The 15,210-nt window shown below is 43.9% G+C and overlaps 1 protein-coding gene and 1 non-coding gene across 2 annotated transcripts in view; one reads left to right on the top strand and one right to left on the bottom strand.

Moving 5' to 3' along the window:
* Positions 1-15,210, top strand: part of AKT2 (AKT serine/threonine kinase 2) — a 350,831-nt gene that overhangs the window by 107,466 nt on the left and 228,155 nt on the right. The gene's annotated exons all lie outside the window — the stretch shown is intronic.
* On the bottom strand, positions 4,448-4,554 carry LOC126029003 (U6 spliceosomal RNA). Its single transcript, XR_007502665.1, has one exon. It is a non-coding gene; the product is annotated as a U6 spliceosomal RNA (small nuclear RNA).

Raw genomic sequence — 15,210 nt, 5'->3', positions numbered from 1 at the left:
GGGCCTTATCTGAATTTGTAAGAAGTGCTCAGGGCCAGAGAGATAGCACAGTGGAGAGCGTGCTTGCCTTGCACGTACTTGGCAGAGCTGGGTTCAATCACTGGCACATCATATGGTCCTCTGAGCCTGCTAGGAGTGATCCCTGAATGCAGAGCCAAGAGTAACACCTGAGCACCGCCAGGTGTGGCCATGTGATATTTTGAGAGTGAGGGGACTAGGCCCTATATGTAATACTTGATCAACAGGATCAGATGACTCAATGTTCAGCCCAGGCAAGTGCTTGGGTGGTGCGCCAAGGTTCCACTGTCTGTTGCGGGGGACCCACCTCAGATTCTTTTGTTTGTTTGTTTTTTGGGGTCACACCCGGCGGTGGTGCTCAAGGGTTACTTCTGGCTCTGTGCTCAGAAAACCACTCCTAGTAGGCTTGAGGGACCATATGGGTTCTGGAATTTGAACCAGGGTCTGTCCTGTGTTGGCCGCGTGCAAGGTAAACAAATGACTTACTGCTGTGCTATCGCTCCGGCCCCACCACCTCAGATTCTTATATGTCTAAGATGTGTGCCCCAGCCTCCCACCCAGAGTTCTTTCGTGGGTCCCCTTACTTAAATGTGAATAGTTTTTCTGCCAGTGTCCTCTTCCTGTTCTGGAATCTACTCCAGGATCCCATGCTGCAGTTTAACATAAGATTTGTTTTGCTTTTGGGGCCCCTAGAGGTGCTCAAAGGTCACTGGAAGCTTTGGGGAACTTTAAATTGCCAGGGATTGAACCTGAGTGGGTCACTTGCAATGCAGGTGCCTTCCCTCTGTGCTATGTCTGCAGTGCCCCATGATACATTTAACTGTCAGGTCTACTTTAGCTTCCCCTAGTTCTGTATCAGCTCCTTTGAGTTTCTTGCCTCTTCTGCCATGGTGCCTTAGAAAGCACTGGTCCATTTTCTACATTGCCCCTCTGTTTGGGCACAGGAGCTGCTTCCTTGTGTTTGGAATGAAGATGTGTGCTGTAGCCATGAATGTCACATGAATGAGGCTATGTACTCAGTAGGCTGAACGTGCCTGCATCCCCCTCGAAGGTCCCGCTGACCGTCTGTTACCTGCCGGTTTCTTCATTGCAGCTCTGCAACCTTTCCCTATATAATTAGAAAAGACCCGAGGGGACAGGCTGAGACAAGACAAGTCTTGTTTTTCCTCAACCAGCATTCACAAATTTTAGGGTCATGCTTGATCTGGTCTTTTTAATATGGGTTCCTGGGGGGAGTTAGGGTTTCCTCCTGGCTTTAGGCTCAGGGTTCACTTTTCATGGGATTCAGGGGATCAGGTGGTATTGGGGATGGAAGCAAGTCAACCTCATGCAAGGCAAGTACCTCACCTTTTGCTTTCTTTCTCTGTCTCTGGCCCCTAGTTTTCAAAAACAATTGTGACTGAGCCTTTGCCTGGTAGTAATTTTCACATCCCCTTCACTTTTTTATTTATCCAGGCAGACCTGGGAAATCTATTGAGCAGCAAAGCCGTGTACTTGGCTGATCCCAATCAGGTTCACCAGCATTGCATGTGATCCAAGAGTGCCTCCCTAAATCAGAACCCAAACCACACCAAATCAAGCACCATCACAATAAGGTGAGTCAAGTGAATTTTTGACTTATACTTTGCAGTTAAGTATAGTTGCAATTAAATCTTCCATTAATACTTTGCAGTTAAGTGTGTTTAAATTTGCTCTGTGTCTACTAAATGAGAAATAGCATGTATCGAACTAAAGCAGCAGCCAGGCCTTGGCACAGACAGAAAGAGGGCATGGGCTGTTGGAAAGATATCACTGAGGGCCTTGCTCCAATCAGGGCATACCTAAACCTTCTATAGGAAGTACCAGCTCTGGAAGGAAGTGTAGGATCTGGAAGTACCAGTCAAGCAAAGGGCAGTTGAATGAGGTGTGTTAATAACGTGAATTCTAGTGAAATAAGATGCTCTTCCTTCTCCCTGGTGACATGTTTCTGGTTGGCACAGACTTGTGGACTTATAGGTCAGAAGTCCCCCAAGTAGTGCTGAGAAGATCTAGAGCCCCTTCCAGTAATTATTTTAGGTTTGTTTTTAGTTTTTGGTGCTTAGGGGTTACTCCTGGCAGGCTCGAAAGAACCATATAGGGTTCTGGGAATCAAACCTATGTTTGGCCACTTGGAAGGCAAACACCCAAAGGATTGGAGTGCATGATTCGCATGTGGGAGACCTGGATTCATTCTTCAGCATTGCATGGTCCCCTGAACACCACCGTTAGCAGCAACATTTGAGCACCCCACCAGAATCAGTCCCTGAGCACCACTAGATCTGGCCCCTGACCAAACAACAAAACAAAATGAAATTTACATACAAGAAGTCCAGATTTCAACCCTAGCACAGTAGGGTCCCCTGAGTTCTCTGAGAGCAACCCCAGAATACAGTCAGTAGTAGAACCAAATTTCATAGGGTATGGCCATAAAACAATAAAAAATGACAAAAGAAAAGGTTTTATTTGTTTATTTTGGGGCCACACTTGGCAGTGCTTCTGCCTCTGTACTCAAGGATATCTCCTGGTAGTGCATACTAAATTCAGCAAACCAAGAAGCATGTAAGGTATATGACTTGAAACATTTTATTCCCATCTGATTTAGCTCTATGGATGATGTCTGTACACAGCATTTTAATATTTGAAGACCAGATTGCTTATTATTTCTCTTATTGCCTGTGCATTTGACATATGATCCAAGAAATAAGTGCCAGATCCATTTGTCTTTGTTAGGATAGATTTATTGGGCCGGAGCTATAGAACAGCAGGTAGGACATTTGCCTTGGATGCAGCTGACCTGGGTTTGATCTCCGGCATCCCAAATGGTCCCTTGAGTCTGCCAGGAGAAATTTCTGAGTGCAGAGCCGGGGTAACCCCTGAGCACTGTCAGGTGTGGTCCCAAAACTAAAAAATATATTTATTGTTTTGAGGGAGAGGCTGGAAATATACTTGAAGGTGTCAGGGGCTACTCCCAGCTTTATGCTTGAGGGATTGCTCTATCAGTGCTCAGGGGACTAGGGAACAAACCCAGGTCTCCCATAAGGAATACCTGAGCTCAGTATTGAGTAATATCTCTGGTCTGCATGTTCTTTCATGCTTTAACTTAGTCCTTGATCAATTTTTGTCTTAATTTTTATATATGGTGCTAGGTAAGGACGCAACCTTTATTTTTTGCATGTGGGATCCAGGATTACTTGCACATTTGTTGTGAAGACTATCCTTCTCCCCATTGAATGGCTGGCCTTGGAACCTTGTCAAAATTATTTGACTATGGGTGCCAGAAAGATAGTCCAACAGGTAGGATGCTTGGCTGGCATGCTGCTGACCCAGCTTTGATCCCCAGCACCCCCTCAGAACTATTAGGAGTGATCCCTATACATAGACTCCAGAGTTATCCCTAAGCAGTGCTGGGTGTGGCCTCAAAACAAAAAAAAGATTTGATTATATATCCAAGGATTTATTTCTTGGACCTGTATTCTATTCCTTTTACCCATCAGTGCTAAAACTCTTCTGCTCCCAGTGTTTTGATTGTCCTTCTCTAATAATAACTGTGGGCCAAGTCCCCAATAGTCTCCTCCTCTTCCCCAATCCCAGGCACTCTCAGTTCACACTAAGTTGATTTTTTCCTTAATTAATTAATTAATTAATTTTTACTTTTGTTTTTGTTTTTGGGGTACACCTGGTGGCCCACAGGGGTTACTCCTGGCTCTGCACTCAGAAATTGCTCCTACCAGGCTCAGGGGACCATATGGGATGCCGGAATTCTAACCTGGGTCCATCCCAGGTAGGCTGCGTACAAGGCAAACATCCTACTGCTGTACTATCACTCTGGTCCCTAAATTTACTTTCTTTTTTTTTTTTTCCTTTTATTTCGGTTTTTCTTTTTGGACCACACTTGGTGATGCTCAGGGCTTACTCCTGGCTATGCGCTCAGAAATTGCTCCTGGGAACTATATGAAATGCTGGCGGATCGAACTGCGGTCCTTCCTAGGCTAGCATGGACAAGGCAGATGCCTTACCCCTTGCGCCACTGCTTTGGCCCCCTAAATTAATTTTCTTTTCTTTTTTTTAATTTTAATTATGACAACAAAGATGCAAAGAAAGAGGACAGGGTAAAGTTACAGTGGAAGCCCAATCACCCATAAACAGAATTCTCGGTAGTCCCATCGATGATATCCCAGCCTTGAACTTTCAGCCAAAGAACATTAAGAAAAACAAAACTGAACCCATGTACAATACAATTACTTTGTCCTTCAAATCCCCAGTTGTAGTACATACTATTTCTTAGCAGCACACAATATAATCTAAAGACATTAGACTTATGTAACTCCTTAAACATTGAGGGCAAAGTACATTTATCTAGTTCCATGCACATGCTTACTAGTTTAAGCTAACCTCAAAAGTTTTTTTTTTTTTAAATATGGAACGCTTCACGAATTTGCATGTCATCCTTGCGCAGGGGCCATGCTAATCTTCTCTGTATCGTTCCAATTTTAGTATATGTGCTGCCGAAGCGAGCACAACCTCAAAAGTTTTAATGGGTTGTTTTTCTTAAGGATTGGAGTCAAGGGAACATAGTAAAAAAACGGTGTTAGAGTGGCATTTGTTTGCATAGGCCCACCAAAATATAAGGGACATGGAAAGAAAAATTATGGCCTAAATACAAGGAGACCCTACCCCTGAAGTTTCCTGGCACAGGACCGACTCTAGGCTCCAGGCAAACTAGTTTGTCCAATCCAAGTCATCGTCTGTAGTGGCAATACACCTCCATTCCTCACATAGTCTCTGTTGTTAGTATCATGCTTCTGTATTAAAGATCCTGGAGTCTTCGTATCCCATATTGCAGTCAGGATGGTGCAGAGCATCCTCTCGTTTCACCTCACACTTAAGGGGCAATAGAGAGAACCATGTCCTGTAGAGCAGGTCATTGTTGTCAAGTCTTCTCAGTGTAAACAGAAGTCTCTTTAGGAGGTCGATGTCAGACCCTTGGTAGTGTCTTTCCTGGTAGAGGATTGCTTCCAGCTGTTGCTATAAAAGACCTTGGATGTTTCGTAGATAGCTTGCCTGGTTCCGGCGTGAATGGAGGATGCCCATTCTTCTGAGGCCTGTGCCAGGTCATTATATCAATGTTCAGGGTGTAAGGTACATTGTACTGAGATTTGTGTGTTCCTACCTCTATCAGATAAGAACTTATCTGTATGTATAGTGTTTTCCCATTTTAATGTGTCTATGCAAACAAGGATCAATGCCATGTAGAGTTATCAGCGCATCTGGAGGCAATAGGAACAAGACCAGCAATTTCCATGACATAGTTCAATCATAGGCATTAAACTGAGGGACAGTTCCACCAACAATCCTTACTGAACAGCTTATAAAGAAAAGACAAGATGAAAAGTGGATAGAAACATCATGGTAGAAGAATATATATAGAGAGTTATAGCTGTTAAAGAAAATACACATAAAATATTCAAAAGATATATGTGTTCAATATGTTTTCAATTTATGTCCTTCTAAATAGTTCTGGGATTGTTAGATCCACTGTATGTCTTTGGTCTGAGATTAGAATTGTGTGTTACTGAAGTTAAGAAGAGTAAATCTGGGGTACTGATGGTTGGGAGGCGCCCCCTCGCGGTTTGCAACATGTAGACTGGTATAAAATTGCCAGTGACAGCCTGAGTATAGCTGAGCAGCTATCTGCCACCCCCAGATCAAACTCCACCCCCTAAGCCAATCTCTGGAGCCGCCCTGGAAGTGGGGAAAACCCAGGGTGTCCCATCAGGTCCTCCCAGGAACCCACCTGGAGATCCGGAGGAAAGAGGAAGAGGGGGGTCGGGTGACCCAGGTCTGGGCCCCCCTATCCTAGGCCGGGCCAAGAGGCCTCTGGCACATACGGAGGTCTGCCAAAGACCAGCCCGTGCCAGCTGAAAATCCTCTAAATTAATTTTCTATCACACTTTCTCTCTCATTAATTTTACCCTGCTCTACAACAGTCTCTTTTAGAGGTTTTTTTTCTTTTCGCTTACCAAATTGTTGCTAAGTTTAACTCACAAAATCTTGTGTGTTATTTACTTATTTTGCCACACCTGATGGTACTCAGTGCTTAGGAATCACTCTTGGAGGAGCTCTGAGAATCCTGTGTGGTGCTGGGGATGGAACTCAAGTTCAATGCATGCAAGGCAAGCACCCTGCCCACTGTTCTATCGCTTGGTCAAATTTACCAAGGTCTTTAGGAATCTAAGAATTCTTGAGAATTTACCTATCAGGTCTTTCTAGTCTGTAGGCAGGGTCATGTGCTCATTTTATCAGCCCTCACTTCTGTGTTTCAATTGCTTTTGCAGTATTAGGGATCCCACATGTGTGTTTGAGTACTACCATGGGCTTCCACCTGGCCTCTCCATGTCCTCCTTCTTTAGACCTCACAGGCACCTCACACTGTCCCTGTAGGGTGGATTGGAAATTGTTTCCTCCAGTTCAGCCACAACCTCTTGGGATTGCCTCTTTAAATGCTCAGAATTAATTTGGATAATGAGCATGCTGAGAAAAATAGGTTTAGACATCTTTCTTTTGACAAGGAGATAGCACCCTTGATACCAGAATAGCAGCAGCATCCCTGCTCTAGAGAGATGAGATCAGGCACAACAGAGCTTAAAGTCCTGGCCCAGCTCAGTCTTTTCCTCCCAGAATGAGTCGGGCCAGTCTGGAGCTGGCTTCCCTGAACACAGGTCACTCAGGTGAGTGGGGCTTCTTGCAGACTTAAGAACCCTGGGAGAGCGATGAGGGGGATGATCGTTCAGATCATTCAGATCGTTCAGAGATGGGAACCAGCCCCATGCCTGCACCCTCACACCTCTTCCCAGCACTCTTGTGTCATTAGTAGAGGCAGCATCTGTTTTATTAGGATCTTTCCCTGTGTTCTTGAAATTAAATCTCCTGAAAATGTGGAGTTCCCTCAGTCTAGGGCACAGGGCCAAGGAGAATTAAATATCCAGTAGAGAACATCAGGGGAACTGTGTACCAGACAGCTAAAATAAGTACAAGCTCATGGCTTTTTTCTTTTTTCTTTTTTTTTGTTTTTGGGTCACACATGGCAGCGCTCAGGGATTACTCCTCGTTCTGTACTCAGAAATCACCCCTAGCAGGCTCAGGGGACCATACGGGATGCCAAGATTCAAACCACTGTCTATCTTGAGTTGGTCATGTGCAAGGCAAACACCCTACCGCTGTACTCTCAGGCCCCTTATGGCTTTGTTTCTATGAGGCCTGGTTTGCATGAGATAGGCTTTGGGATTTTTTTTTTCAGTGATAAAGTCTCCTGACTGTCACAAGAGCTGTAGAACTCAGGGTCATCTTGTCTTCTTGCAGGTTCTGGGCTGCACACCCAGGGGAAAACTTTTTGGAATAAATGCCAGACTCATGGTAGAAGGCAGAGCTGCCAGTGAACGTTCTCACAGATGGGTCCTCATTACCAATTGCATGTTTGGGTCCCAGACTTGAATTCTCAGATGTCTTTTGGGGCCACTTCTTAGAGATATGAATGGAATGGACCCTGCCTTATGGACTCAAAAAATCCTGACAATATTTTGGTTTACTGAGTTTGTGAGATATTGCCACCCCTTTGAGAGCATGGTCTTTTGAGGATGTCCCCTCTCTTTGCTTATGACAAGCACATATGGAATATATCACCCGATATTTCTTCTGATCAACCTTATTTCTTCTGCTACTCATGGTATGGTTTTTGTTTGTTTGTTTGTTTGTTTGTTTTGTTTTGAGCCCTCACCCAGCGGTGCTCAGGAGTTAAACCTGTCTCTGTGCTCAGGAATCACTCCTGGTAGGCTCAGGGAACCATAAGGGATGCTGGGTATCAAACCCCAGTCAGTTGAGTGCAAAACTGTCATTTCAACCCATAACCTATTTTTCTAACAGGAATAACTTTCTCTTGTCATTTTATGGATCAGAAAAAAGGTTGAATAATTGTGTCCCGATACTAATGTTAGTCTTTTTTTTTTAATTTCCAGTGAATCAAGATTGCCTCTAATGTTCATTCACATAACGATCACTCTAGATTATCTACCTTTGTTAATGTTGTATTATTATCAAGACATCTTGCTTAGTTCAGTTTAGGTTCTTGTATTAAAATTTGTGTTAATAATTATACTGATTGATAGAAGTATATTTTATAAAATAATTTCTAGGATTTAGTGTAATTTAAGATACTTGATCACTTAACTTTCATGAAGGCAAAACTTTTACATAAACAAAACCTAAAAATTAATTAAAAACATGCAGTTTTATAAAGTACAATTATTAAGCTTATTGCACTATTTCAGCATTTAAATAGAGAACTTTCATTCTATACTAAAAATGTATTCCTTTAGGGGATGAAGTGATAAGATAGATAAGGTAGCCTTGCATATAGCCAACCCAGGTCCAATCCCCAGAACCCCACATGGTCTCCTAAATCCAACAACAGTGATCTTTGAGCACATAGCCAGGAGTAAGCCCTGAGCACTATTGGGTGTGACCCCAAAATAAAAAATGTATTTTAATTAATGTTTTTGGTTTTGGGCCATACTCAGCAGCACTCAGGGGTTACTCCCGGCTCTGCTCTAAAAAATTGCTCCTGGCAGGCTCAGGGGACCTTATGGGATGCTGGGGATTGAATCCCAGTCCATCTTGGCTTGGCTATTTACAAAGCAAATGCCCTGCCTCTATGTTATCGCTCTAGCCCAAAAAATGTTGTGTGTGTTGTTTTGTTTTTTTTTTGGTGGGTGGGGGAACCACATTCGGCGGTGCTCAGGGGTTACTCCTGGTTCTCTGCTCAGAAATCACTCCTGGTAGGCATGCCCGGGCGACCATATGGGATGCCGGGATTCAAACCACCATTGGTCCTGGGTCAGATGCTTGTGGGGCAAACATCCTACTGCTGTGCTATCTTTCTGACCCCAAAAGTATATTTTTTTAAGTGTGTACACTGAAAAAACTTTTGGCATGCAAATAATGACCCATCCCTTTGTTCACATTACAAAGATTAATTGACTTCTCTACTTCTAGACCCTACCAAGGGCTGAATAAGATCTCTGGTTTCTTTCTGGTTTTGGTGAGGCCTGGTCCACACCTGACTATGCAAATGCTAATCCTGGCTCTTCTCGGGACTATATGTGGGTTCAGGGATTTGAACTAGGGTCACAAAAGGTGAGTGTCTTACATCTTCTATTCACTCTCTCTGATTCTAGATTTCTTGTCTGTCATATTTTTGTTGCATAAACTGGTTTTCCTTTAGTGGATATAAGATAATACAGTAACATAAATCCAAGTGTTATAAGTCATATGAGAAATATAGCAAGTGACATAAAAAAAAAACTAAAACTAACTTTAGGGGTGAGATTTTTGTTCTTTTGGGCTACCTCTGGTAGTGCTTAGGGGTTACTCCTGGCTCTGAACTCAGAAATTACTCCTGACAGGCTCAGGGGACTATATAGGATGCTGGGGATCGAACTCAGGTCAGTCACAATTAACACCCTACTTGATGTGCTATTGCTCTAGCCCCAGAGGTAATATTTTTGTATAGCGCTTTAGAAAAGGATTCCCAGAAAGAGAAGTGTTTGTTTGTTTGCTTGTTTATGCTTTGCAGGACCAGAAGTAAGCTGGCTGTACTTAGAGCTTACTCTGTCTTTGCACTCAGGGATCACTCCTAGCAGACTCAACAGAAACACATGTGTGTAAGACAAGCACTTCACCCACTATACTTCTCTCTGACTTCCAAAAAGGGTGGTTTAGAGAGATTATGATAAAAGCCAAATTTAGTTTGATTTAAAGAAATTCACATTTTTCTTCTGTTTCTCCCCAGGTTCTGTGGCTCCAATAAGGAAAGCTACTACCATACCTCAGCCCCAGAGGGAATATGTCTGTTAATTTAGCCCTCTCAATGGTCATCCTTGCACAGACTGGAATGGGGGTTCTGGGGAATGCTTTACTCCTTTGTCATTTTCTCTGCTCTCTTTTCTGGAGGCCTGAGTCAAGACCAGTGGAGCAAATCGTCAGCCACCTTGTGCTAACCAATATTCTCACCCTCCTCTGTGGAGGAATCACTCCAGCAATGGGAGCCTTTAGGTTGAAATATTTCCTGGATGACATTGGTTGTAAGCTTGTCTTTTATTTTCATAGAGTGGCCTGGGGGAATTCTCTCAGCACCACCTGTCTTTTGGGTAGCTTCCAGGCTTTGAATATTAACCTCCCAAATTCTAAATGGGCACATTTAAGATTTAAATCCCCAAAATGTGTTGTTAATGTTTTATGTGCCCTAAGCTGGGCTTTTCATCTGATGGTAAACATTATTGTTCTCCTGAGAATTACTGGACAGAAACCTGGCAAAAATGACAGCCTGCATTCGGATCTTGGATATTGCTCCCGCTTGTTTCTGGGTGCAATCGTGGAATCCACCTTTTCAACTCTTTTTATCTCTGTCGATGTGATTTGTTTGGGAGTAATGATATGGGCCAGTGAGTTCATGATATCCTTCCTCCACAGGCACAAAAAGCAAGTCCAATACCTCCAAAGCACTAGAACACTTCCCCGAGTGTCTCCAGAGACCAGAGCCATAAAATGTACCCTAATGCTTGTGAGCACATTTGTCCTTTTCTATTCTCTCTCTTTGGCTTTTGAAACATATACATACCGTTTTGAAAATCCTCAGCTGTGGCTCGTGAACACCAGTGTGCTTCTCACTTCTTGTTTCCCAACCCTCAGCTCCTTCTTGCTCTTGAAAAGCATGTCCGGCCTCTACTTTTCATGCAGAGGAAGAGGTTGAGCTTCACACCTCTGGCAACACTTAGGTATTCACTCATCCCTTTTCTCACACCCTGTAGCACTCATATCTCTATACACAGTGGTGAATTGGAGGGTACCTACTGTAGTAAAGTCTGAGGGGGGAATCCAGACTCAAACAGTGAGCATATACAAAGAATCACGTTACTACTTTTGCACCCGTTCCTGCATTGAGGAATGCAATATAAAATGCTTCAGGGTCATGGAAAGCCTCCTAATCTGAAGCGTAGGCTATTCTCCAAGTATGTATTTTTAAAGTTAAGGTTCTCACCAACTATTACCTTCCTTTAAGCTGCAGAACACTAAAGACTTGAGCTCAGCACTGTTCACCCAGAAAGGCCAGTTTTCCAGGCCACTGTGATCTTCCCCCACTCTCCCTGATTATTTTGGAGGAGCCCATACACTATAGTGGTTCCTAGACAAATGGGAGAAAGTGAACCCATTTGGCTAGAGTCACTTAGACCATGTCTGTAATGCATGTGCCAAGGACAAGAGAGGTTGGCATGGATTGAGGTTATTGAGTTAGGGTGAGATGACAGTTAACCATTCTTACCATGGGGACTGGAGAGATGGTATAGAGGGTAGGAGTGCTTGCTTGCCTTTTACAAAGCTGACCAGATTCAATCCTTGGAGCCCCATTCGGTCCCCTAAGCCCTGGCAGGAATTATCCGTGAGCACAGAGCCAGAAGCACTCCCTGAGTACTGCCAGGTTTAACCTCCCCCAAAGGAAACCAAATAAAGGAAAGAATTTGTACTGGAGGGCCTAGAGAGATAGTAAAGGGGTCAAAGAAGGCACTGGCCTTTATGCAACTGACCTTAGTTTCACCCCTAGTACCTGTACGTTTCCCTGAACACAGCCAGGAGTAATCCCTGAGTGCAGTTAGGAGTAAGCCCTGAGCACTGCCCAAGATGTTACCTAAGATCTCCACCCCCCAAAAAAACACCCAAGAATTTGTATCATATAATTCAGTAATCATTTAATCCAACAGTACTTTCAGACATTCTAAGGTTTTTATTATTCAGATAAATAAAACATTAAAATATATGCCCAATTTTATCTGTAGAGATAGCTTAACAGATTGCTTTGCCTGGGTTTAACCTCCCATACCACCTGGTCCCCTGAGTTCTGCCAAGAGCAATCACTGATCATTGAGCTGGGGATAGGTCCCAAGTATCACCTCATGTGGTTCCAAACAACAAAATGTTATTCATTGGTCAACAAATGTAGTTTATTGAAATGAGAGAGTAAATGTGGGGAAAAGAATTAGGAGGCTTTTGAAGTCTTCGGGTGCTGCACCAAGGCTGGGGGAATGATGATTCTGAGAGAGGCGAGAAAACCCATGTGGATTGGGTGAGCACTTCCTCACAGATGTCTACATTAACCTCAGTAGTTGTCTCATAAAGGGAAAGGCCTTTGCAGTCTGGTATTCATGATACTTCTAGGATCCGAGCAAACAGATTTGAGGCTGCTTCTTGAGATTGAAAAACAGGGTGTCTGTCATCTGGGTGTAAAGATGGAGTGTAATTTTTAGCACAAGAAATGTGCTATCTTTCTACAAAGTCTGTGCAGGCACATGCTTAGTCATACAGCAGATACTTGCTGCACGAGTAAAGAAAAGAGGAGGGTTTGCTTTTTATGGGCCACATCTGGTCATAGTCAGGGCTTACTCCTGCCTCTGCTCAGAGGTGGATTTACAGGACCATAAGAGGTGGGGATTGAACCTAAATTGGCCACATGCAAGGCAAACACTGTCCTGTACTGTTACTCTGTTACTCTGTTACTGTTACTCTGGCCCCAAGGGAAGATTTACTTTACAAACACATTTGGTGGTCAACCAAAATTACAGTAACTGCATCTTTGGTAGGGCTGAAATGAAACAAAAGGACATTTTGCAGGGAAGAAAAGAGGCTTAAGTCTTAGGAACAAGTTAGTTTCCTTAAAGGACCTGAAACAGGTCATGCATGTACATTAAGAATTTATTCATTTTTGGGGGACACACCTGAAAGTGCTTAGATACCACTCCTAAAAATTAAATAACTTTTAATCGAATCACTATGAGATACATGGTTTAGAAATTTGTTAATGGGGCCCAGAGAGATAGCACAGCGGTGTTTGCCTTGCAAGCAGCCGATCCAGGACCTAAGGTGGTTGGTTCGAATCCCGGTGTCCCATAGGGTTCCTCGTGCCTGCCAGGAGCTATTTCTGAGCAGACAGCCAGAAGTAACCCCTGAGCACTGCCGGGTGTGACCCAAAAACCAAAAAAAAAAAAAAAAAAAAGAAATTTGTTAATGATTGAGTTTTGATCATGCAATATCTAACACCCATCCCTTCACCAGTGCACATTTCCCATCACTAACATCTCTCATTTCCTTTCTGCTGCCTTCCACCCTCCCTCACCTCCCTCTATGTCAAACTTGCCTTCTCTCTCTCTCTCTCTCTCTCTCTCTCTCTCTCTCAGGCACTGTGGTGTCAAATGGTATACTGAAGGGGTATCATGCATATCCATTAACGTTCCCTTAGCACCCATTTTTTTGTTTTGGGGTTTTTGGGTCACATCTGGCAGCACTCAGGGGTTACTCCTGGCTCTACGCTAAAAAATCACTCTTGGCAGGCTCGGGGGACCATATGGGATGCCAGGATTCAAACCACTGACCTTCTGCATGCAAGGCAAATGCTTTACCTCCATGCTATCTCTCTGGCCCCGAGCATCCATTTCTTATTCAGAGTGATCATTTTCAACTATCATTATCATAGTGAACCACTCTTCTTTTTTTGGGGGCACACTCAGTGACACAAAGGCCATGCACTCAGAAATTGCTCCTGGCTTGGGGGACCATATGGGACATGACGCTAGGGATCAAACCCAGGTCCATCCTGGATCAGCCGTGTGAAAGGCAAATGCCCTACCACTTGCACCATTGCTCCGGATCCTGGGACCATTCTTGATTCTGCTCGAGCAGCACATCTGTTAGTGCTCATGGAACCAGGGTTTGAATCAAGGTCACTGCTGCAGGTACACACTATGCAAGTGCTTCATCTTTTGTTAGTTCTGCCCTATTCATTCATTTTTATCAGGAAAATTCAGTGACTCCTGTAATATTTCAGCGTTGTTGTAAATGGCATTGGGTTTAGTAATAAATTAGGAAAAAGATGATGTATCAGATGAAGCCTAGGCTCTGCAGGGAGCTGTAGAAAATGTTAAATGACACTGCAGTTTTTATGAGGGTGGTAAGTGCTCTGTTGAAGAGTGATGGGAGGGAGGAGGGAGTGAATGCCCTTAGTGATTTCATTTTCAGTCACTTTCCTAGAGAATCCCATCCCAAAACTGTGATAATGGAGCATATTAGAATGATCTGAAAGGGTAAGTGATGTCTAATTCATGGCAGTAATATAGAGGCAGAGGGGGCCGGAGAGATAGCATGGAGGTAAGGTGTTTACCTTTCATGCAGAAGGTCATCAGTTCGAATCCCGGCGTCCCATATGGTCCCCCATGCCTGCCAGGAGCAATTTCTGAGCACGGAGCCAGGAAAAACCCCTGAGCACTGCCGGGTGTGACCCCCCAAAAAAAAAAACCCACAAAAATATAGAGGCAGAGGGAATGGGCAAAGAAAAATTCAGTTCTGCTATTGGTGCATCGAAGAAATAGTAAGGTAACCTCTGGCAAGAGCTGAGTAAAGGAGTTAAAATTCCATTGGTTGGGCCGGATAGATAGCATGAAGATAAGGCGTTTGCCTTGCACGCAGAAGGACGGTGGTTCAAATCCCGGCATCCCATATGGTCCCTCGAGCCTGCCAGGAGCGATTTCTGAGCATAGAGCCAGGAGTAGCCTCTGAGCAATGCTGAGTGTGACCCAAAAACAAACAAAAATATTCATCGGCTGGGGTTGGTGTGATAGCATTTAGTGGTAGGGTGTTTGCCTTGCATGCTGCCGACCTGGGATGAACCCAAGTTCAATCCCCGCAAATCCATATGGTCCCCGGAGCCTGCCAGGAGCGATTTCTGAGCTCTGAGCCAGGAGTAACCTGAGTGCTCCCGGATATGGCCCCCAAACAAAAATTATGGCCCCCAAAACAACAAGAACAAAAACCTGGGGCCAGAGAGATAGTATAGTGGGAAGGGACTGCAGCCACTGTGGGTTTGATCCCTGGCATCCCATATACTACATCTGAGGCCTCAAGAGTGATTCCCAAGTACAGATCCAGGAGTAGTTCCTGAGCACTTCCAGGTGTAGTCCAAAAAGAAACCAAAAAATGTGGATTATTTTAGGAATAATGTCAGTAGTTTCACTCTGTCAAGTCACTAATAGAGACGTAATTTAAAAGAAAAAAAAAGGGGTGTTTGTTTTATACCTA

Source organism: Suncus etruscus, chromosome 14, assembly GCF_024139225.1.
Source record: "Suncus etruscus isolate mSunEtr1 chromosome 14, mSunEtr1.pri.cur, whole genome shotgun sequence".
NCBI classification, from domain to species: Eukaryota; Metazoa; Chordata; class Mammalia; order Eulipotyphla; family Soricidae; genus Suncus; species Suncus etruscus.
This window is presented reverse-complemented; position numbering and strand designations above follow the sequence as displayed.